Source organism: Pyrgilauda ruficollis, unplaced genomic scaffold (assembly GCF_017590135.1).
Source record: "Pyrgilauda ruficollis isolate IOZ18807 unplaced genomic scaffold, ASM1759013v1 scaffold290, whole genome shotgun sequence".
In the NCBI taxonomy this organism is placed as follows: Eukaryota; Metazoa; Chordata; class Aves; order Passeriformes; family Passeridae; genus Pyrgilauda; species Pyrgilauda ruficollis.
In genome coordinates this window covers 1-25,076 of record NW_024524267.1, presented here as the reverse complement: position 1 = coordinate 25,076, position 25,076 = coordinate 1, and the positions used below count along the sequence as shown (strand labels likewise).

At 38.3% G+C, this 25,076-nt stretch overlaps 1 long non-coding RNA gene across 2 annotated transcripts in view; it reads right to left on the bottom strand.

The window, feature by feature from the left end:
- The window catches only part of LOC121356287, a 28,353-nt gene extending 3,283 nt beyond the window's left edge, over window positions 1-25,070 (bottom strand). The window contains exons 1-3 of one of the 2 annotated variants that reach the window (XR_005955534.1): window positions 24,860-25,070; window positions 22,111-22,324; window positions 4,460-4,580 (exon numbers count right to left, since the gene is read on the bottom strand). This is a non-coding gene — a long non-coding RNA (uncharacterized LOC121356287). Of the gene's footprint in view, window positions 1-4,459; window positions 4,581-18,329; window positions 18,546-22,110; window positions 22,325-24,859 lie in introns of those variants that run through there. The other variant, XR_005955535.1, reaches the window with a different exon arrangement.
- Between the last annotated feature and the right edge of the window lie 6 nt (window positions 25,071-25,076).

The window sequence follows — 25,076 nt, the reverse complement described above, 5'->3', positions numbered from 1 at the left end:
ATCCTAAGTGGGAAGAGATGATAGAGTGGCTTTTGGCTGGACTCTTTTCTTGTACAACCATAGACAAATCCATTTTTCCTGTGACACAGAGACTACATTTAGGGGGAGGCAATGCCTTAGAGCCAAAAAAGTGCGGTGATGTTATGTGAAGCAGTAGCATGAACAGAGACGGATGACGAAGATGTGGTGGTGCCCTCTTTTCTTTAGTGAAAATGATCTCTGTTCACAAGACCCTTGGCCCCAGAGGGTAAATTTGAGAGGGACTGGTGTCCCAAAAGTGAGAGACTGTTACTTTTTTAGAACTGGACAAAGCATCCTTAAAACAAAAACCCTAAAAGCAGTTCTAGTCCGTGCACAGTAGTGAGAGCACTGGACATAAAAAGAAGATGTCAGGAAGACAAATGTTCTCTGGGCAGTACCAAGAGTAACATAGAAACACAAAAAGTTTCAACTGTGTTTCTGAGAGAAGCCTGTAGTACAAGAAGGACTCCTCTCTCCTTGATGAACTGAGAGTTGATTGTTTGCAGGCTAGTGATGGACTGAAAGTTGATCATCTGAAAGGTGGTGACGGGATTGAAAATCTAAGGTTTTATTTAATGATATGGTGGAAACTGAAAAGAAGAGGAAGAATAGTTTGGAAAGTTTTCATTCTGAGTTCTGTGTCTGTTCCTTTTTACATATTTGTATGTTAATAAAGTTTTTTTTTCCTTTATTCTTAAACTGGCTTTGCTTTGCACTATTTCTAGTCACATCTCACAGCAGCCACTAAGAAGAATATATTTTCATGAAAGCACTGACATTGCACCAGCATCAAACCATAACACAAGAGCATCTGCTAATGGAGATACTTCTCCTTGTTCCTTGCTTCATTGTGGAAAAAGCCCTCAGTTCACCCCTTTCCTGCAGCTGCAGATCAGAAGAGAAGAAAGGAGTTCTGAATGCTGGTACAGATGAGACACTTGTAGCTGGACTTATTTCCTGCAACTATTTCTGTTTATGTGCTAAGCATGAAGTAAAAAATATATAAAAAATTGCAGCAAGTGTTATATAAGTAAATTTTTTTACAGCACAGCAGGGACAGGAGCTCCTGGAGCTGAGCAAGGGCCTGGAGCAGCTCGGTGCCCAGGAAAGGCTGAGGGAGCCGGGGCTGCTCAGCCTGGAGAGGAGCCCCAGCTGAGAGGGGCCCAGCCCTGGGTGTCCCTGTGTGCAGAGGGCAGAGCAGGCCCAGGCTCTGCTCCGGGCCCAGCCATGGCCCCAGAGCCACGGGCAGGGCTGAGCCCAGGAGCTGCCCCTGCCCAGGAGGCAGAGCTGCTGCCCTGGGCAGTGCCAGCCCTGAGCAGATGGGGCAGAGAGGCTGTGCAGTCTCCTCCCTGGGGACATTGCAGAGCCACAGGGACACACTGCTGTGCCTGTGCTCTGGGATGGCCCTGCTGGAGCAGGGAGGTGGCACCAGAGCAGCCCTGTGGGACCTTCCAGCCTGACCCAGCCTGGGATTCCATGACATTAATGTTAATTTTAATTCTAATTGCAGCAAGGCCTTATTCGAAACTTTTGTGTGCACAAGTATGTAAGAAACGTAGGCCAGGAAGGCATCAAAATAATGGCTGTAAAATCTGAATAGTTGATCAAATTGAGTAAAAGTGATATGGGAAGTATGGTATGCCCAGAGGCTGAAGTAAAACAAAAGCTGCTGCCGAAGGAGACGTAGCACTAATATCTGGTTACATATTTAATTGAACATTTACTCTTTAAAAAGAATTTATCACTAAAACCTGTTTTCAAATTGTCAGCATGGATATTCTATAAACAAGATCATTAAAGAGAAATGTTATGAACCAGAGGCAGGTGGGTACTAAAAGAGCAAGTGCCAACAAAATAGAGGAAATGTGAGATGGCAAGAAATATGATTTTGTTGTTTGTTTGAGGGTTTTTCTATTGTTATGAAATATTTCAGTATTGTAGCACTAAGCCCACACACTGAACAGAATAATCCACACTACTCAAGGTTACTTCAGCAAATTACAATCACACAAAATCTGTTCAGAGTGGATGTGACTTGAGCTTTTCTTGAATATGTCTCCTACATTCCGCTGTAGAGCAAAGCTAAGGGAAACCTTCTATGTTCTCTAATAACTTTGATTAACCTGGCATATTCTATAGTTTGATATGTGTAAGTCATATTTGAGAATTACACAGTAGCACACCCAGTCATACACAGCTTTCTTCTTTTCCCTCCCTAAAGTATCTGAGGCAAAAGTGTCATGAACATAAAAAATGGCTTAGCTTTCACCCTCTTCCTTCCTAGGTGTAGTGGTTTGCATTTGCTAATTTGAGATGTTTTGGTTCATGTATTAATTAATGTGGTGGATTTTAGTGTTGGTTAAATGTTAGGGTATTTATTAGTATATATTTATTTTTTTTGTTGTGAGATAGGATTAGGAGGAAGGTGAAGTAGGTTTAAAACTAAAAGGATATAAAGAAAGTTTCATTAATTGTAACTAAAAGGAAGAATAATAAGAATTAAAATTTCAGAATACTTCTTTTTCTTATACATTTTTTTTAACTTATAATGTAGAGAAATAATGCAGTTATTTACTTTTAGAATAGTCTTTTTACAGTTTATTTAGGGACAGGAGTTTTTTTAGTAAACTTATGGGGATTGCTTTATAAGATAATAGTTTTTTTGTGGTTTTAAATTTTCATGAATAGTAATTGTTTGGGAAAATTTGTGATTGTTAAGGTTTTTCAATAGGTTTTTTTCATAGTTGTGTTTATAGACTATGTTAAGTTATGGGGTATTATTTTAAGGATGAGTTGTTTAAAAATAAAGGGGTTTTTATTTATTTTTGAGATTATTTTTATTTTTGGGAATAGGTTTGGGGGGTCATAGGCAGTTTTGTGATTACTTTTTTGTTTAAATTTCTTATTAAATTTATAGCTGTTTTAATATAGGTTTTAATAATTTATTTTCTTATAATTTTTTAACATGTTATAGGGGAAAAAAGTTCAACTGATTAATTTTTTTATAGTTTTATAAGAGGCTTTTAGCCTTAAGATTAAGGCATTTAAAATTTTTTTTTTCCCCCCTGGGATTTGATTTTTTAATTTATTTTGGTGGGTTTTTTTTTTTTTTTAAATTTGAATGTGGATTGAAGTACTTAAAGAGTTAATATTTTGTTTGGGCTTTGTATACGGCTATGTAATTTTGGTTGGGCTTAGTCGTTTGTGGCTGGAATTGGGGTTGGATTGGAGAGGTGAGAGCAGCTAGGATTTTAATAGCTAGGCTACAACTTAGCAGCCAGCACGCTGGGGCTGATGGCTTTTCTTCCCCTCTGCCCAGTGGTTGTGGGTGAATTTTAATGGTGGTAGAATTTTTGCTGAGTTGGTTTGGCTTCGGGTTGTTTTCTGTATGGGTTGCAGAGCTGCTTTTGGGTTTTTTTCAGCAGTCGCGCCGCGGGGGCAGGGGGCGGCGGACGGAGAAGCGGCAAGCATTTCAGCAGCCAGGTTTGGACTCAGCGGCTGATGGCCTCCCCTCTCCCCTCTTCCCTCTCCCCTCTCCCCTCTTCCCTCTCCCCACCCTGCATCTGCTGGGGCCGGGCCTGGCTTTGGCCCTGCGGCCTCCCCTGCCCCTGCCTGGTAGTTGATGGGGCCCGGCCTGCGGCAGGGGCCGCCCGGCCCGGCCCGGCTCGGCTGAGACAGGGGCCTTGCTACTTCATCGTTGACTAGAAGGGGAAGGGCCCTCCTGGGCTTTTTCGATTTTTACATAGGTGTTCACAGAGGTGTATCAGCATTCTCAGTGGTTTAACAGATTGTCAATTCTTAAAGCTAATTACTGATTGGTTTTTTGTCAGACACGGAGGAAACTGCTAGCAGCTTCTCTTTGCATCATTTCCGTGATGCAAAACCAGAATGCTATGTTTGGCTGAGTGCCCGTCTCTCTTTAGTTTCTGCACAACCTTTATTAAAAATTCTCTCACCCATTAAAAAATGTCATCATAACCAGAAAAAAAGTCATTATTCGGTCACAGATTTTGGAGAGCTTTACTAAAGAAAAATTTGTTCCTTATCAATATATGACCCTAAATGAATTGGAAGGAAAAGATATTTTGGAGGTGACATTACCCAGAAATAATATCCATTCAGAAATTCATGCGGGAAATTTAGTAAGTGACTAAAATTATTTTATTACTTTTATTTTCTGGAATGTATGATCAATTCTACTTTTCAAATCTCAGGGAAAAGTAAACCAAATCTGCAAAAGATGCATACAGTGAGGAAAATTGTTATGAACAAGTTCAGAGGTTGATACAATTAGAAGTGTTAAATGTTAAGTTGAAATTGCAACTGTTGGGAATGGGTTCATAAGTTGATACAATTAGAGGTGTTGGATGATAATTCGAAATTGTAACCAGTTAAAAAATGTTAATAGTTGTTGAATGTTACACTTTTAATCCCCTACCTTACTGATATCTCTGTTGCCTCCGTCGGGCAGTGCTTCCCCTGCTCTCTAAGATGGCGCAGGATAACACCCCCGGGGAATCTGCAGATGAAGAGACATTCTAGGAACTCCAACGAAGGGCCTTAGAAACAAAGAACGAGCTGAAAATTTAACAAACTAAGCAATGAGCCCTATTGGCAGGAAGATCCCCTACTCTACCAGCAAAGCTTTGAGTGTCACCGTGACCTTACTGGAACTGAGCCAGGGTGAGGACCCCAGACAAGAGCAAGAGTTGCTTTCCTAGGCACGCCCGTGAGGATGGAAGCCCCAGTTCTGCTGCCAAGCAAAACTGCCTCTCTCCTCCTCTGCGTCGCTGAAGGGAGCAGCGGCGGTGTGCGCGACCCCTCGGGCCCCCACCCAGAGCTGATCACTTAATAAAGGCATCCAAAAGGAGCAGGTCTCCTTGCCCTTTTATTTCAAAAATGAGTGAACCAACTTGCCACATAATTAAAATTAAGGAGAAATGTGACATAAACATGCAGACCTTATAAAAATACAGGACAAATATATCACAGAACACTGGAGAATAAATCAGCCAAACTGCTGAACTGCTGCAGAACTTATTCTGCATCGTTCTTATTTTGTTCTGTGGTCTTTGAATGGCAATGCATGAGCAGCAGGGTGACATGACTGGTGATCACACAGCTCACCACTGCTGGCAGCAGGGCAATGTAGGGTTCACATCTGTCTCCCTGGGAAAGTTATTTACAATCCAAATGGCACAGGGAGCAGGGAGGGCTGTAGCCCATGGTGTTGCAAAGGAACATTTCAGTGATTGCATTCTCTGAAAAATTTCCCTTCCCACCGCTTGATCAACAATGACCAACAAAAAGCAGAACCAGTTGGGGTTCACAGGCTAAGCTGGAATGAAAGCAAAACCAACAAACAACCCACATTTTCATGGAGCTGAAACACTGATAGGTGTTAGAGATGTGTGATGGATAGGTGGGACTGAAGCAGCTGATTGTGATTATTTACCCTTAATCAAAGAGTCACAGACTGCTTTGGTTCAGGAGGGACCTTAAAGCCCATCCAGTGCCCCCCCTGCCATGGCAGGGACACCTTGCACTCTCCCAGGCTGCTCCCAGCCCCAGTGTCCAACCTGGCCTTGGGCACTGCCAGGGATCCAGGGGCAGCCACAGCTGCTCTGGGCACCCTGTGCCAGGGCCTGCCCACCCTGCCAGGGAGCAATTCCTAATTCCCAATATCCCATCCAGCCCTGCTCTGCTCCCCTTGTTCTGCCCCTCCAGGCCCTTGTAAATAATGCAGGGCACACTTTCCATTGAAATTTCAAGACTTTCAAAGTTCCCTCTTTCCCACTGCTTCCTTGGGTGACTTGCAAACACATGCCAGTATATTCTCCTTACTTATATTACAGTCTGCAAGTGCAACTGTGTCTTTGTTCAAGAAGCAGTTTATATTCATAAGAAAGAGGGTATCATGAAGACTGTGGTATTGTTGTTCTCAGATAGTAATTTTAATATAGCAGAGTTGTTGTGAATAAATGATAAACACTAAGAAAATTATTTGAATGGAGAAATTAAAGAGTTTTAAAACTGAAGGATGGAAGATAACTAAGGCTAAAAAAATCTAACTAAAAAGTTTATCACTGTGTAAATTAAAAGAAAACAAAATAATCTCAAGTAATGTTATTCACAAAACTATGATGAATTATTATAAGCTAATTTTATAAGTCTTTTATTTCTTTTTTTTATTACAAAGATTTGCAAAAAGTTCATATAATTCAGCAGCCAATATAGATAATATGTTTGTTAAACTATGAAACCCCTGGCTATTCATTTCCCAGGGACTGATGAAACAAATTATCACACTGTATATTGTAAAACAGACAAATAATGTCAGAATGTAAAAAAATATATCATGTAAACATAACAAACATCATCCTGACCAACAAACAAGTCAGGTGCCAAGTAACTGTGTGGTAATTTTGTGCTGAAAAGCAGCAATCTGCTTTCAGTGAAGGAATAAGTTTCCAGATAGACTTAATTTATTGTGATTTGTAATCACAATTTGTTTTCACCATCTTGGTATGAAAGTTAGGGATCAATCTCACTGTTCCCCCTGTAGTCTGAAGCCCAGCACTCAGTGTTTTCTCCAGAAAATTTGTGATGGCAAGGAAAGGGATGGGCTGCTTTTCAGGAATATTCTCTGCCTCCCCCCATACCTTCAGTGAGTGCTGCTTGTGACCAAAACAGAAACACCAATTCCATCCCAGAATTTTGCTTCAAGTTTCTGCTTCATAAAGCCCAAGGCTGAAAGAAACTACCACAAAAATACCCTAAATTTCAGCTGTAAAGCACACTGATATCAGAGCAGGATAAAATCATCTCATTGAGCTTCTGTCATCTCTCAGGTCAGAACACAAACCAGGGCATTACCAATAATGCCAAATTTAATTGATCAATAGAACACAAACAAGGACATGACCAATAATGCCAGATGGAATTGATCAATATAAACAAACCAGGATATGATCAGTAATGCCAAACTGAACAGCTCAATAAGTTGTATCTTTTGCTGCCTTAAAGAAGCTCAGTCTTATGTTGTGCTGAGCCTTTCCCCAAGCATCAGGCTATTCAGGTTCTCAAATTTTTTTCACTGCCAAAGAAAACAGACTTTCTCTCTTATTGCATTTGCAATTGATTGATTAATTAATTAATTAATTAAATTATAAATTTAAAATTTCTCCTGCATTTACACTGGTAAACAGAAACAGGGAACACTGCAGTCAATAAGAAAAGGGAAGTGATATCAATATAACATTATTGTTTGTTGGGAAAAACTCAAGCAACCAAAAGTGACCTAGAGGATATTCCCATACTATTGCTGCAGACTACACTTAAAATCAAGATTTGGTCTGACCTAGTTAGCACAGGCAAGTCAATGGCCCTGATCATTGGATCCTGTAAATTGTGTTCTTGTACTGTGCTACAATAAGAAGTGTTTTTTCATTTCAGTTGTTAGGGAACATTTCATAATATATAAATCACAGCTAGAATTATTTTCCCTTGTATAGCTGATATAGCACTGATAAAGTAATCTTGAAAAATTATCAGCAAAATATCCCCAAATGCTAATGGCAAAATGCTCCTAAGTTTTTAGAAACTTTGGCTTAGATGAATGTTGCTGGAAGCAACAATTAACTGAGAAGGAAAGTTTGGTAATCATCACATATAACATGTGATGTAGATGTTGAATGATAGGAAAATTAGAAAATACATCCACTCAATCCATGCAATGTGATTTACTGACTGAGAAAAGACAGGCAAACGTCAGATTCCATGGCCAGAGGGGAAAAAGCCCTACTTAAGCAGTCTCCTCTCTCTTGAGGTTGTATTTCAACAGCCTCTTATGCCAAGGAAAAGACTCATGGTAGCCAGCTGATGCCATTTTTCCAGCCAAAGTGCCTCCTGCTTCACTGCATCTGCCCTTTCCATGCAAATGAACTGCAGCTCCCATTTCCTACCCTCAGAAAGAAGTTTTTCATGTTTTTTATATTAGTGGTTTATCAGTGCTGAAGAAGGGACTTACACCCTTGTTCCCACTGAAAATGTTCCTCTCAGCATATCAAGTACAAATTTATTTTTGCCTGTAGCAGGTGTTACTCAGAAATCTCAAATGACAAGTGTTTGAAATGCTATAAAAGCAATAATTTGGAAGTTTTACATAGTTTTCTGCATAAATGTTATTAAAATATTTTGCTCCTGCACCTGCCTACTCTTTACATTAGCATAATTTTTCATATCTTAACAAACACATCAGTGGCATTTGGTTATATTAACAGAAAAATTGCAGCTTTTTCCATCTGTAAAGCCTCTGCCATGACACAAAAATTCCTGGGTTTTTATTAGGAAAAATCCAGATGAGGATTGTTTTTTCTTTTTCTTTGATCAGTAGGTCCTCAGTTTTATTTAGTTAACTTAATCTAAGAACCACCAGATGTTGTTAAGCTATTTGTTCCAATGACTACTTCCTTTAAAAATGTGGTTCCAGACATGCCCACAATAATCCCAGAGCCCACCACAGGCTCCACTGCCTAACACCATTTTGACCATTACATGATCTTCACTGGGAAAGAGTTCCCCTTTGAAAGCATATTTGTCTCAGATGTGAATATAACAGGAAGAGAGAATGTAATTTTTTAGAGCTTTTGGACATGTGTAGACTTTTTAAAAAGGTGACAAAATAGCCCCTGGATGCAGGAATAAATTACTTGGTTGTGCAGGAACTTTACACTGGACAATTAAACGTTTTCTTTATGGATATAAATTCAGATGTGTGCTAAGATGTTCTTCACATTGACTAAAAGTAGCTTCTGCCTGTGGTAGACATGGTATCAGTTATTGCTGAAAACTCTGACAGAACAGTCAGCTGCAGCAATGGCAGAAAAATGTGTCTCACATAAAATCATAGAATTGTGGAATGGTTTGGGTTGGAATGGACCTTAAAGCCCAGTGCCACTCCTATCATGGGCAGGGACACTTTCCACTATCCCAGGCTGCTTCAAGCTCCAATGTCCACCCTGGCCTTTGACACTTCCAGGGATCTAGGAGCAGCCACAGCTTCTCTAGGAATCTCATTCCAGCACCTCACCACACTCACCACCAATGTCTCCCATATATCCAATCTAAATTTCCCCTCTTTCAATGTGAATCCATTCCCCCTTGCCCTGTCACTGCAGTTCCTGATGAATTGTCCCTCTCCTCTCTTCTGACATCATCTCAGTGCTGGATCATTTCCCATATTTGTGTTTGAATGGTATTTAAATTTTCATCACTTTCAGTGGGTATTTTTTCAAAATCCATCAGAAAGTTCTTTCTAGGAAGTGAAATGAATGTTTGAAACTGTGTTACGTCAAGAACAATCCCTCTGTGGCTGTAACATGAGGGTATTAATTGACTTGAATGATGGCTTTGTAATACTTGGACATGTTTTTGGATGGCAAAAAAGATTTACAATATGGAGCAAGAAATACTAAGTTATTTTGTGACAAAAAAATTATGTATTTATATAATTTAAAGCATTTTAAAGGAAAACTTAGGATGGGGGACATTTTAACCCCACTGCGTTCAGGATTAAAAATCAAAGTTTAGCAAAAACATGTACTCCTCGGTCTTTTTTTATTGTTCTTTTTTTCCCTCTTATGAAAGTCTGATGTTTGAATTGTCGAAGATGTGTAAGTAGTTTTAAAAAATGTGTCAAGCAGACACAAAATATTTTGTAAGGCTTTTCCTAGTTAAAGTGTGTCCTATTGGTGAGCTTTTTTTGCCTGATAATGAATTTTTATTTTCTAACTCCTTCATTACTCACACAAAAATTATAACAAGAGCAAAATCTACATATTATTTCAGCAACAAATTCTGTGATCTTTCAGCTTTCAGGATGGATCAATCATCACCTCAGTAATCAGTGGCTCTAGTCAATAACAACACAGAGAATTTTTCAGTTAGTTTACCAATCACTTCAGCTTGATTTATGGAATGTATTTATTACATGAAGTATTATACAAACAGAATAAAAACATGCTCCAGCCAAGTGTGGTATTCCACAAATTTGCACTAGTTTGTGTCTGAAAATGAGGGTGTTCAATATCCCTCAAAATCTACTTCGAAATCTCACCTAAAATAAAAAGTTTAAGATCTGACACCTGTTTTTTATAACTTTGCATGCAAGAGAAGAAGATTTGTAACAGAAAGAAAACTACTGTACTACAAGAAAGAGCTACATTTCTGGTTTGAGACTATAATCTCAATCACCCTCTGAATTCAATGTTCAATGTCCCCAGCCACATCTTGGAACCATTATTTATCAAGAACTGCAATTCTTTATCACAAATAATCTTGAAGTAAATAGAGCATAATCCAAAGAGAAAAAAAATTCCTATGTCTTCTTCTTTCATTGCTAACTAGAAATGCATTTTTAGCATAAGAAGAGGAATAATTTTTTTTTCTGATTTTCATTTATCAGGATCAGTCATTTCAAAAGGACTAATGCCCTGAAGATAGTGTGTAACTTTATTTGGGGAATTCTCACAAGGAAATTGGAATCTGGATGTTTAAAACTTTGTTCGACACCACACAAAACAAATTTCCATTGGACAACAAAGTCATTTAACTAAATAATTGAACAGTTACTACTTTCTTTAGTTTCCTGCTATCTTGTGTAACCTGCTAAGCTACAGTGAGCTGTTATAAAGCCATCCCTTCTGCTGGTCACCTCAGTTTTGCTCCTTTATTTGTTCCTGCTGAGTTCTTATTCGCGGAAAGACACAATATGCAATTGTTCCAAAGATTTTTTTAATCATATGATGTTATGTTAAATGCAGTCAACACATTTTGCTATCAATTTTTATTTTGATCAGCTTCAGATCAAGCTTTTGTGCAAAAATCAGAGACTGATTCAGAGCATGCAGGGAAGGGTAGGACTTAATATCCCTTGTATTACTAAGATAAAGTTTTAATAACCAAACTTTTAATCAGATGGCTCATAAAACCCTTGCAAGTCAGCAAGGATTGGTTTGTAAGAGATGAGCAACCCAAAGAAATGGTCACAGTGATTCAATACTCCTGAATTTTATGTTATTGAGATGATATTTAAATTACCCTCCTATGTATTCAGCTTTTCAAAAGTGGTACTTATCAAAACTAGTGTTTTTCACAGAATTTAAAATTAAGTGGAAAACTTCACCATCAACAATTTTGCCAATGCACTAATATAGATAAAATAGATATACAGTGAAGAGTGCAAAATTAATTGTGAAGGCAAAGATAACTTCCCCTCCCACACAACTTCATGCAGCTTTTCCTATTATTTACCTGCTTTGGTACTTGTTTTCCATGAGCACTATACATTGTTCAGCTGGTATTGCTCAGCTAAAGATTTTTCCTTACCATAACCTGTATGTTTTCATATAATTTTAAATCCAAACTGACTCTGTTTTTTTTAAGACAAATGAGCTTTGCCTGGCAACAGCAACTTTCTGGATAGTAACGTAACAGAGTTCTATGTGCACTCTCACAAAAATATTTTCCTGATCTCTTGAAGATTTGGCAACATTTATCAAATTGTTCCAACAGACATATTAATAGAGAGATGGGGTTTGTGTGCACATACACACACTGTCCTCTGCCTCTGCATCCATGGCTTTCACTGCAGCTCAAGCAGAACTTAAAGTTCCTGATATCAATCAGGGCCAGATAAAAATGGCCAATAGATGCGCCAGAGCATATCCAGGACCTCTCAATCCTTTAAATCATTGTCAATTTGTAGCATTGCATAGGGAAGCAGGGAAGTGTCATCAGGATTTAGTGGGAGACAAAGAGAGGGAAGGATTGTACAACATTGTTCCAGTCCCAGGATGGTAAGAGCAGCTGAAAGGGATTGGGAGGGGCCATAAATCACAGCATATCTATTGGCGGCACTGGGAATTTCTCTTCCTCTTTGTCTCCCAGTTTTCCAGTACATCTTCAGTCTTTGAACCCCTCATCCCCCTCTCACAGCCCAGCTCACCCTCTCACAAGGATCCCTGCACTGCTGCAGCCTCTCAGGGGCTGGGGAAATGTCTGGAGAGGACAGCAGAGGAGGCGCTGGAGATTTTGGGAGGACTCTCCAGCTTTCTCTCAGGAGCAGAGGCTGGGTGTTGCTATTCTCCCTCCCCAGCTGCGGCACAGGAGTTACTGTGTCACCTCCTGCCTTCTACAGCAGCTACTCTCATTACCATTAAATTGGCTGTGATGGAAGAGGTGATGATGCTGGGCCAATCCCGCTCTCCTTGGCTGAGAGATGATGCAGGGAATCATTAAAGGAAAATTAATCTTGTAATGTGAAAAACGTAACAATAAGGCGGAATGTCAGCTATAAAATGCACACAGTCACTCCGAGAGATTACTCTGAAGAGATAACCATCCTTTAAATAAAAGTGAAAAACTGTAAAATTGTTTTAATTATCCAATCATATTTACACAGTGTAATGTTATATAGAATACTTTGATTTTTAATTGAACAAAGAAGAAAAGGAAGACCTGTTCTTATCAGGTCATAACCTTCCTGTGGTAGATTTTGAATATTTTTCTTCCTAAATATAATTTCATCTATCTTTTGAACACCGTTTTTAAAAATACCGTTCAATTCAACAGGTAGCAATATAATAAGCATGGATATAATTTTGTATTTCTAGTAATTGATATAAAATGACCCGTATGAATCAGTTTGAATGATTGAAAACCTTATATTAATTTAGACCTGGGACAAAATCTCCCTGGCTATGTAAAGTAGGATAATACTCCTAAATAATTTAGTAACAGTCATGAAGGGAAGACACAAAACTTGAAAAGTTTACAGGTTTCAAACAGATTTGTTTCTTTTTCTCTGATGATTTTGCATACCTTTGACCTTGTAAAACTACTGAGCCAAGGGAAAGAGACAGAAAAGATATGCCATCAATTAAAAACAAACCCCTTTAAATACATATTTGATGGAAGGTTGTATTCATGGTTTAAAAGCTGTGTTTTCCACAGCCACCCGTTAATAGAGATTTTGAAGCTCTCCCTGCTCACATGAGGAAATTACTTTTGCTTAAAAGTCAACACTGCAGAGGAAGATTGGAGAACAGCGTCATCCTGGAGTTCCAAAGGGAAAAATTCTGACACTGTTGTCATGTTTTTGATCACATCTACCTCAAACTGTGTTCCAAAATAACAGTGATCCTATTAATCACTCCTGATTATTATCCCAAACCTGACACTCTAATCTGGCTACAAAAGAAATCTAAAGTTTCATCTTTATTTTTCCTTTGTTATGCTAACCAACATCAAAGGCCGGGTTACTTCTCAGTGCCACTTGCTAAATGAAAATTAATCTGCCCAGTTATTTTTCCTTCTGCACAAAAACAAGAAGACTTTGAATTTCTTACGATATTTTTTGTTAAATCAAAGAGACCTATCTGGTCCTGAAATGAAACACAATTCCTTTCCTAAGTCATATTGGGAAAGTTCTCCTTTTGGAACACATAACCTGAATTACAAAAAATAGCATGGAATTTGTGGGTTATGATTCCTGCTTCCTAAACTTTCCTTGTGTTTATAAAGCCCTTTAAATGACAAATTACTTTGTGATTCTTACATAGAAGAAAAGTTAGATTGACATTTATGATGGTTTTTCCTCAGCAGAATTCTTTGAACATCTATTTCATTAATACTGTGACAGCATGAAAGTGATACACTTGGTATATGCCATCATTAAACTCTGTGCAGCCAGTTGCTGGGAATGATCTACATTCAGGATTGTGGCACTCAGCATGTTTGTGCCAGTATTCCCCCCAGGACTCATGGCATGTTTTGTTGACCTGCTTGATTAACGTGCACTGAAGGATGCTGTTCATAGAACTTCTTCTCCACTTGTTGTTGGAGGTGAAAAATGAGTAATGAAAGACGCAGGACATCCAGGAATCAGGAAGGTGGGTTTACAGTATGTATTAAAGCATCTGAATATCATCTGACTCTGTTGCCTGTGCCACAAAAGTCCTTCCCATGGCTTTTCTAGAGGATTCCTATCTCTTCTTGCAGCCTACAAGCCAAACTAGAGGCCTCACAGCTGCCACCAAAAGCAGTGAAAGTCATTGAAAATAAATGAACAAATATATGGACTAAATGAGTGGCACTTCAGATTAGACTTCCAAAATGGACTAGCTGACTCCATCCATCTCTTAATGAGGAGAGACGGTGTCAGCTCATCTCAGGTGTTCTCAAAATCCTGTCAGACTCAGAGCTTGTACAAAGGATCATTACAGTACACAGAATCAATGGCCATAAAACAATTCAGGTTGAAGGGGCAGCAGGAGGCCACCCTGACCATTCCTTCAGCCCTTCTAAGGTCCACTGAAGGGTCACTCTGTCTATCCCCTCCAGTTTGGTGCCACTGGAGCTGATATCAGCCCCATATTGACCAAGTGCCTCACAGGACATGACACAAACCCTCTTTGTATTAAAACATATGTGACTGGATATTACTGTCAGTGGATAATACTGATTTTATCAAATTAAAATTTTAAAAATTATCATTTTCTCAACCTTCATTGTCCTTACACTGTTTAGGGCCTTAATTGGATTGTCCTGTGGCAGATGCCTGAGATCCATGAAACTCAGAAAATGCTTTGATGGGGAGCAAATGCAATTATTTTCTCTATAAGATACAAATATTTGTTAGTGTGTTACTTTAAAAGTACCTGAACAGGGAAATATTTTATTTTGTCAAAAACATTGGGCTATCCAAATGGAAACGAAATCATTATTGCTTTTCATTAGTGCAAATGAGACTAACTCCAAATGAACTAAAATACTAAGCAAGGAAAATAATCTAAAACCCTCACACAAGCAAGAGAATACTAAACTTTCACACTTTTAAAAAACACTTAAACTTACAACACTTAAGAATCCACAAGTAAAGTATCTAATTTTATATCATGTGTTTAAAAAACACCCTCTGTCACCATTAATCCAATCAGTTAACTCCCAGCAAGGTCTTCATTTATCAGAAGTGACAGCAGACTGGAATGGAGGGAACTTGGGAAACCTCAAGGAAATAATTAAATAGCAAAGCCAGTATCTGGCCATACCAATGAGCTCCAGCAGGACCAGGCTGCACTCACAGAGAGGATCAGGCTGCACTTTCCTGGAGCTTATCTGTAGGACTTTTATCTCAGATGAGATTCTTGCTGAAACCCTCTGTGTGCTGGGCTGGAAATGCTGCCTTAGATCCAGGTTTTCAAGTCAGAACTACTCAGGCTGAGCTCTCAGTTGTGGTGGGACTCAAGCTATCCCACTCGTAAACATCAGCTACAGGTAAAAGAGAAACAGAAGGACAGAAGGAAAAGAGAAGCATCTAAAAAGAATAAATGCTGACTGGGAAAGCAAAAGGAAAATAGGAAGTCTGAGTGAAAATATTTAAGGAATTGTGGAAGCTTCCACTCTAAAACAAATCCTCGAGGAACATTCGTGACCAGCTAAAAAAGGTGATACCTCATGAGGAAAGTTCTGTGCAGACATAAAGATTTAGCAGAAAAACACATGGGATTGGAAAAAGCTATTTAAAAATATTTATTACTAACTATATTAATATTTTTATCAACTGTCCTGGACTATAATATAAATATGCTGCACTATGATATAAATCTCTTCCTGTATGCTGTTCAAAACCCAGCTGTTTTCATATCCCAACCCCATTTCTACCTCAGTGATTTAGGCATTGGATTTATATTGTTGCCTCATTATACATCCACGTAGCTGCTGATACTTAGTACAGAATTTAAATGTTAGCTTAACATACAGTCTCCAACTATTTCTTCTTTTTTCATTTTGATAAGTTCCTCATCTGTATAAAAGAACATTCTTTTCATTCTGACCAGTGATTAAATATTTGTTCATTTATTAATACTTAATTCATGGATGAAATAATGTCTATTTGTCTGTTACACATGTAGGATTTGCTCCTATTGCAACTGAATTCAATGCCTTTGACTCTTTGAAACCCCCTCTAAGTACAATTAACGTAATCTTCTCCCTAGCTCTCTATTTCTGCTTTGTCTGGTTTGTTCAAATTCATCACCTTTCAAGCAATTCTACCAAGCGTGTTATCTCAGCTCCTTAGGGGAAGCTCTTGTGGGAGCAAATACCTTGCCACTTAATTACATTCCAGGAAATTATTAGATTGCACTCTCCAGTTTATCTTGTAAGGAAAAAATGTGACTCTGGATATTTTGTTTATGAATTTCATATGCATGGCAGATCACCTGTTTGTTACAGGTTTACTTTACAGTAAATAGTTCAATTAAAAGAGATTGGGAGTGATAAAGCCACCTGAAGAACCCAAAGAGCTCTCAGAGCCTCTCTGTTCTCACACATGGTTTTATTCTCCCCTCTACGAGCCCAGGATAAAAAAGAACATGAAATTTCAAAAGGGATATAAGAAGACAATTTGAATGGGGTCTCAGGAGCTCCTCAGAGTGAGGGTGCCAGTAGAAACACCTCATTATAAAATCAGAAAAACCCCACAGACGCTTCAGTGAACACTTTGCTTTCTTCCTTTTAATAATAGGTTTTAATATTGCATTTTATCAACCATACTAAGAAATACATATATTAACATTTTCATTACACCTCTTCATCCTGCTACTACATTCTTCTGGGCGTACAGGTAAATAGCCTTGTTTATTTCTCCTGAAAAACCTGATTATTTATCAGTCTGAACCACTACCACACTGTCCCAGAGGAAATCACTGGCCAAATTAATGGAGTCCTGTCAGACTAATATAGTTTGTACAGTTTGAGGTTATGACCTATGAAACAGGTTCATGTAATCCCTTATAAAGAGAAATTGCAGCAGCAAAATCAGTTCCCCAATGTGCACATTAAAGAATTCCTGCTGTGCAGTTTGCGATTTACTCAGGATAAGCCAGAAGACAGCACAGACAGAATCCAGAGTTCTCTGCCTGGGTCCAAAACAGAGCTGACTGAAGGCTTAAAATGCATCATGAATCTGTCCTGCCCTTACACAGCCCCGGGGTTTCAGAAGTGAAGCACATTATTCTATCCCTTGCAATATAAAATAAAAACTTTACTCAAAGGAGCATTTCCAACCCCTTCTCCCTTACATTTTTGTCTGTTTTGCAGGAGTTTGAGTACAGAATTCCCATTCTGTACCAACCACTCTGTACCAACCACTGCTCCATCTACAACATTTGTGATGTTCACAGGAATCAAAAGCTGTTGCATACACTTTATCCAGAAGATTGAATTATCTGTCTATAGTCTAAAATTCAGAGTTATGCATTTTTTCTCCATTTTCTTACAGTCTGTCAGATGCATTTTAAAAAACACCACTCTAATTTCTGTTGAATGAAGTGCATTTATCTCAGATATTCCTCTGAATTGTGGTACTGACTCTTCAGCATATGTTTTACCTCAAACTGTGGCTCCCATTGGTGTTGCAGCAACACTGAATTTTTCTTGTTTATTATTTTTGTACTATCTCTTCTGTAGCATTGGGACTCACTAAATAAGCTGAATGTAATCATCTTTTAGTGTAAGATATTTATAACAGGAAAGCTTGAGATCCAGGAATGATAATCTGCTCCTACTCTGGCACTATGATCAATCACAGCAGCTTCTCAGAAATAATTCACACTTAGGTAAATTCTGTGTATAAGCAGGCAAAGAAAAAGAAGAAAAAAAAAATCTCCAAAATCTAAGAGTGTGGCAAATTCCCAAAAGAAAGGCAACAAAATTGTACAATTCACACCATGACAGGAAAGAGTCATCACAGACACATAAGAGCCCTGGGGTTCCAGCACAGCCAGGACCTCCCTGCCATGGCAGGGGGTAGAACAAGATGAGTTTAAAGCTTCTCCCAACACAGACCATTTTATGATTTTATTATATATAAGGAGGGAGTTTCATATACTTCTATTAAATCCCTCACCACCATTTCCAAAATTTTTGCACACTTAGAGGTTGAACCACGGAAAAGTCATTGCAATTCCTAATTTATGTTGCAGCTGAGGAGGTACGTGATGTAGAATCACATTTACTCACCTTTATTCAGATTTTAATTATCACTTTCTGGGATAAGTAAAACTACACAGGATTTTTTTTTTTTTTTGTAAGAGAACACTACAGCAATCCTGAAGGAAGAGCAACTAACTCAATATTTTCTCCACAAGGCAGAAAAAAAATAAGATTGCTGCTGGCTGACTAGGGAAAATATTGAAAAATAGTGCAGGTATTACTAATCCCTTTATCAGAAGGAGTTTATTCAATTTAATAATACATTTATTCAATAATAATGGCATAAGTTAAACATTCTCAGGTATTTTGAGTAATCAAAATTGCTTTTTTGTCTAGGAGGGTTAAGGCAAGATGTGATGTGAAGCTCATTTCAGCCATTTCTGCTTGTGCAGCTTGCAGTTTCTATAATTAGAAGTCAGTCTCATAGGGGGTTGTATGCATTGGTAAAAGGCTGTACTTTATCAGTCCTAGGGAATAAGAATTACAGGAAGCTGGTGAGCAGTTTTCAACTCAGTGAGAAGCCAGGGATGTGTTGGTGTGAGGACCATGTTAACTGGTTTTCCCCTAATTCATGATGTGTTGTAGTCAGTGCATTTTATTCCCAGTGCCAGTTTTACCCTCCCAAACTTTGCTATTGCTTCATAAAAATGGATATAAGTGAAATAATACCCTGGAAACATCCCAGGTACACCCTCACACAGCTTCCCACACCTCTGCATCTCCTAACTGCTGTGCACCACACCAAGAAACAATGTTTCCATGAGGAAAAATTATAAATAATGCCAGAACATGGATCATGCACTTTGCTGTCGTGCTGATGGATTTGGGAGTGATTTGTTGCCATTTGTTGACTTTGCCTGGACGTGCTGGAAGAGGTTACACAAACAACAGGGGAGGTTGTGTTTTGCATGTACAGTCAACTTAATGAATCTTGGCATCATGAAGCATAGAGCAAGAGTCCCTTGGAAGGGCTTTTCCTGTGAGCATTTCTGATGTCCTTGAACACTAGTCAGGAGGTAGTTGTGCTAAAGTTTTTTTTTTACACATTTTTACTTAATAAGTCATTTCTTTTCATTTCAAATCCTATATTTAGATTTAAAATCACTGAAGCAAATGGCTTTTTAATCATATAATTCTCACTCTAACAGTTTGCACTGGTTGAACACTTTTTCAGTGTGTTTTAGTTAATGATTTAAGAAACACTTCAAAAACTGAATACCATTTTCAATGAATAGCAAGGTACAGGACAAGTATTTTGTTTGTTACCTGAATAAGTATAGAAAAATAGATCACAGAGATTATACAGAATATAAAATAATAGAATATATAATTAAAAAATAGAAGACAAATTGAGAATATAAGCAAAAATCTTCTATGCTATACATTAGTCTATTATTTTTATTTTCATTCACAAACATCCCACTACAAATGAAACTACAACAAATTATTCTTTTTTTCCCCATGCATTCATGCACTTCAGTATTCACATGCCAGTGGGTTTTTTTAAAAAAAGATAAAGGAAGAGCCTGAGAGAATTGAAAATGTATTATGTTCAAAATGCTCTTGGAGTATATTCATGATATAAAAGACAAGGATATTTTGGCCATTGAAAAATTAACCAAACATGCTAACACTTCTTAAAGCAAGGTTGCTTTTGATTTTCAAGTGATCAAACCTATTTGCATACCAGTAATATATTATACTTATAGCTATTACTACATTTTGAATGATACAAAATTCTCACCCTGCTCTCCCCTCCTGACCAAATGGAATTAAAAGGTCTCCTCTATCCCCCTTCATGGCTAAAATGGCCATGCTTACAACTGTAGCTTCAGAATTAGTCTTTCTTTCACTAGTTAATTTCCAACTATAATTAAGGGAAAGAGCTACTTTTGCCTTTTCAGTAGAAATATTTTTACCCTTCAGAAAAAAAATTAAAATACTCTCTGCACTCATCTCTTATGACACATAAGGCTGCAGGTTGCTTAGAGACTGTCCTTAAACTGTTCATTAATTCATTCAAAAAACAATATTATTTCTTTCTTTCAAAATATACTAAACAAGTTGAATGAAACCTGTGCCTATGGAAGCATGTGAGGATTTTGTGGAAAACCCATCACCAAGCAGCTGATTTCTATTTTTCCCCTTAGATTTCACAATTAGAAAAAAAGTAGCAAAAGCACCATAAACCTTGCCTGTACAGTGAAGGAAAAACAACCCCTGACATCTCTCCAGCCACCATTCCTCCCACAGTCCTGATTCCAGTGGAGATAACAGTCCTGATCAATGAACCCAAACCCTGATATTTCCTAATGCCTTCCACACACAGTCACAGCCTGCCCACAAATTAGCTCTGTTGCCACCTCCAAGCCAAATAAACCCTTTTTGTGCTCTCTCCTCCTCTGCAGTCTCAGAACTCCCAACAGACACAATTTGTTATCACTCCTTGTAGCAGTGCTTTCTTGCTGAGGTAAAACAATTTCTAATCTAATGCTTTATCTAAGTTAATAATTTTTTTTCACCATCCATTTTTTTTTTCCTTTGGAATTATTAGAAAACATTAAAAATATATCCATAAAAATTTATTTCTAGTTACTACTCAGCCTGTTTTACAATTATGTCTCATTTCTGTAGAGTGTCATTTGGTTAACATATTCAAGATTTTTCTCCCTTTTAACTACAGCTCCTTACAAGTTTGACCATGTTAGCATTCTTTTCCATTGAATTAAGTATAGTTTGATATTTATGAGTTATTACTCAACTGTGGCTGCCCCTGGATCCCTGGCAGTTGGACAGGGATCCCAAGGCCAGGCTGGACACTGGGGCTAGGAGCAGCCTGGGATAGTGGAAGGTGTCCCTGCCCATGGCAGGGGTGGAATGGGATGAACTTTAAGGTCCCTCCTAAACCAAACCATTCTTTGATAGTACTTTAGTGGAATTCATAGTAAAATCCTTGGAAAATTATCTGTTTTACCAATATGGTAATCCTCTCTGCAAGCCATAATTCAGCTTTTCTGCATTCTGAATCACAGAAATAAAATATATGAACCATGAAGCATTTATGAAAGACACTTCCTTCTTTTCCTATATATCTGCTTTTCATATCTGGAGCACTTAAATTGGATATATGGGGTCCATTGTGTTTTAGTTTTTAATATCCACTAAACTATTCTCTTCAATTTTCCTTCTACCAAAATAAAGGAAATTAGTTGAAATTACTAATAAAACTCTAAATACATATAAAAATATAGCCAGCAGTGACCCGTAGCTAGAGATTGCTTTGGGAGGCTACCTCCATCAAAATTTACAACATGAAATGAGTTAGAAGGGAAATAAGGTAAAGATAAGAAAGTCAAGTAAAAGACTGCTTGGAAAACTTAATTTCACTTGGATATAATTGTATCATCTGCATCTTAGAAACAGTCATTTGGCATGTCTAGGGACAGGAAATGCAGGCCCAATAATGAAACGAGATGTTAAGATGAGATTTTGAAAGGTTGTAGCTTTAATGCAAAGACATTTTTTTGTATAGAAAGTGCTGAATTGTGTCCTGTTACATCTGCTCTGCCTAATCCTAAGAAAAATCTGTCCTATCAGCAGCTCCTCACAGTCCTGTGAGGAGTCTTTGTGAGGAGAACATGGTTTAAAGCACCTGGAACAGGCTGGGTGTCTGCTCTTTCATGGCAGCAGCAGCCTCATTCCCTCAGAAGCCTTTCATTCTAATGCTTGTTAAACATCAGTTTAAAAGATTCTAAGTTTTAACTCAGAGTTTTCATTACAAGCCATTTACAAACTGTTTCTATCTAATTGCTGAAACTACTGTATTTTCAAAAAAAAAAAAAAGAAAGAGGAAAAAAACTCATCTCTGTCTTGAAACTTATTCAATAAACATAATGAAAAATGTCATATGAAGACTGGGAAACCCTCAAGTGACTTTAGGATTGAGGTTTATCCCAACCACCTGATTTTTGTTTCAAATTTTCAAGAACAACATTGACGTCTCACCTAGGAAGGGTCCAAGGCTTTACATACCTGTGGAAGGAAATGCAGTTTTGGCTGAGGATGGGAGGGGATGATACGAAAGGGACTTATTTTTAAAATAGCCTGGACGTACTGAGTTCCAGATCCTGAGCATGCTGTTGGGAGGTTTGGAATTGACTCCAAGACAAGCAATTGCTCCTGGTTCCTCGCTCTGGTGTAGAAATTTTTGTCTGCAATTATTTAAGATGCTTAAGTAATTTAGCACCTGCAAGGACATAAAGAAAGAAAGACAGGAAATAAATGACTACTCAGATCTATATCCTATTACATATTCTAGGTACACTCAGGAAGGGAAATACATTTTATCTCCCTATATTCTTATAGAATATGAATTGCTTCTGAATTTATTTCTGTTGTGTAGCTACAATAACACAGCCACTCATGAAGTAAGATTTCACAGGATTTCAGTCAAACTTGTCATTGTATATGTGTGGTGATCCTGAATGCAAACTCCACCACCTTTATCAAACTGAGAGTGTTTACCTGGATTTACTTTCCTATTTATTTTTCCCAATGAATTTCAGATGTTCCTCATTTGGGAACAGGATATTCATGAAGCCTCAATGTAATGCATCGACTCCCAGTAGAGTGAAAGACACAGAGGCTACTCAAAAAAAGGGATTGACTTCATGCAGGGTTAGATCCATTATATGGATAGCCATTACATGGGTATGTGAATGGATTATGTCCATTACAGGATGAGGGAAAATTATGTAAAATTACACATGTTATTTGCACAATAATTAGCTTAAGTGACTTTTTACATCTTGATACATCTCCCCTATTAGCTCCCCTATTAGCTGTCCATTCAAAACAAATATCCAAGAATTAAATATTTGAGTCTTGAAGTAAGTTTTGCTGCCAGAGAGCACTAATGAGATGAGCTAAAGAAGATTGACCTTAGCTCTAATCAGACTCAGAATGAAGCTTTTTACATGTTTTCTTTTAAAGGTCCCTCTGCCTAATTCTGATTCCAAACTGTCTGAGAAATGCACACTCTCAATTACCAGCAGTAAAGGTTACGTAAATGGGTAACTGCTGCTTTAACCAGGCCTTCTTTGAGGTTGCAAAAATTGCAGTTCAGGAAGTGTCACTCACTGATACAGCTTGACTTGGGAAATAACCTGGGCTCATTTAAAGCCTGTAGGAAAGGAAACTTCATTCCTGCTTCTCCTTCATAGAAACTCTCTGAGGCTCCATGCCTCGGGAGCACTGTGTATATCTTCAGACACAATCACCTGAACATTATGTATTTATTCATTCAGGTTTACCTGACACCTAAGGCACGGGCAGAGATTTAATGCAATGCTGGTGCTGGCCATGTTCCCTGTCCTGGTGTAGGAAGTCATGGGCACTGGGTATCTCTGACCTTCAACTTAAACTTTTTTGTTCTTATTGGCCAAAGCTGTAGGAATATTTGCTTTGTTTTACAGCTGCTTCCTGGTCTTTGCTTGGTCTTCTCACAAGTATGTGGTCAGATAATGTAGTTAAATTATGGAATGGTTTGTTATCACCAAAAAGGATGACCCCAAACTGTTGCTCTGCTTTCACACCTTTTTCTCTCTGTCTCAGTGCCTGCCATGCACACACGTCTCTCCTTTTGTCCCCTTACTGGTGTGGAGTGTTGCCTCCCAGTCAGGAACTGAGTACCACAGGAGCAGTTACACCCTCCCCCTCAGCAGGATGGGGGAGAGAACAGTAAGATGAAAAGTGAGAAACTTGTGCATTTGAAGAGTGATTTAAATGCCCTCACTGGAGTCAGACAGGCACTGGTCAGAGGACTGGCTGAGAAACAGGGAAGGAAAAGGGTGTGCTTAAGGCCTCAGTTCAGCAGGGCCACACACTTCCACCCCTAGTTCAGTTCTGAGTTCCTGGGGTTTTCTGTCTCCACAGTACCTGTTAATTGTGTTCCTGTTAGCTCTGGTGGAATTTAATCACTGTGGCTTGGGTTTACACTAAAGGATGCCAACTGCTCGTGCTATGTCCTAGCATGTCCTTCATGATGATATCACAGCCTGGGCCAGCAGAATTTGCACAAAGAATTCAGCATTAAATCCTATGCTTCATTCCAATTAAATATATGTAACTATCAGGAATGTATCACATAAAGATACATTCCTGATACATTTGACATTTAAAATTATGCCAATTAAAATACAGATTTATCTATTACATGAGCAATCTTAAATTTGTCTTGTATGATTCCAAGTGGTTCAAAATCTCAACTCATCTAAGACTGCAAATCCTTAACCAGGGACTTCTATATTAAATAAAATTATATGTGATCAGTAAGGGGTTTCAAAACAATCCCTTTTTTGCATATTATATTTACAGTTACTGGGCTAAATAAGGTGCATAAACACTCCCAAAATAAGTTTTCTCATTGAGAAGAATGATTAAGTTAACATGAGTGGAGTTCAGCTCATCCTTGCTCAGCTAACTATTAAATTCAATCTCCCAGTCCCCTGGAGAATGAAGCACATAAAAGGAGAATGCCAGCCCAGAAGGCAGAATTCTTTAAAAAGGAAGGATATGCATTGAAGGTCAGGTTGTCTGTTGTGATTTCATGTAATAAGTTCACCAGAGCATCCATTGATTATCAAACAGAATTCATCACATGATGTTCTTTGTGCTATTCAGCATACCAGGGGCCATTAAAATAAAATGTTTAAACAATTAAAAAAAAAAAAAAAGAAAAGAAAAAGTAAAAAAGAAAAAAAGAAGCTTGAATTATATTCACTTTGCTTCTTCGATGCTTGATTGTGCACTAAACTCAGACCATTAAGGCTGTGAATGTATGGCCTCGTGATCTGATGGATTCCTGCTGATGTCCTGGGGAGTGAAGCATCCCAGAGAATGGACACAGCTGAGGAAGACCCAGTAAAGCAATTTGAAGTACACAGATGTGTGATGCTGGAAAGGCCAGTTCAGCAATCCAGACTGGACCACCTAGATTG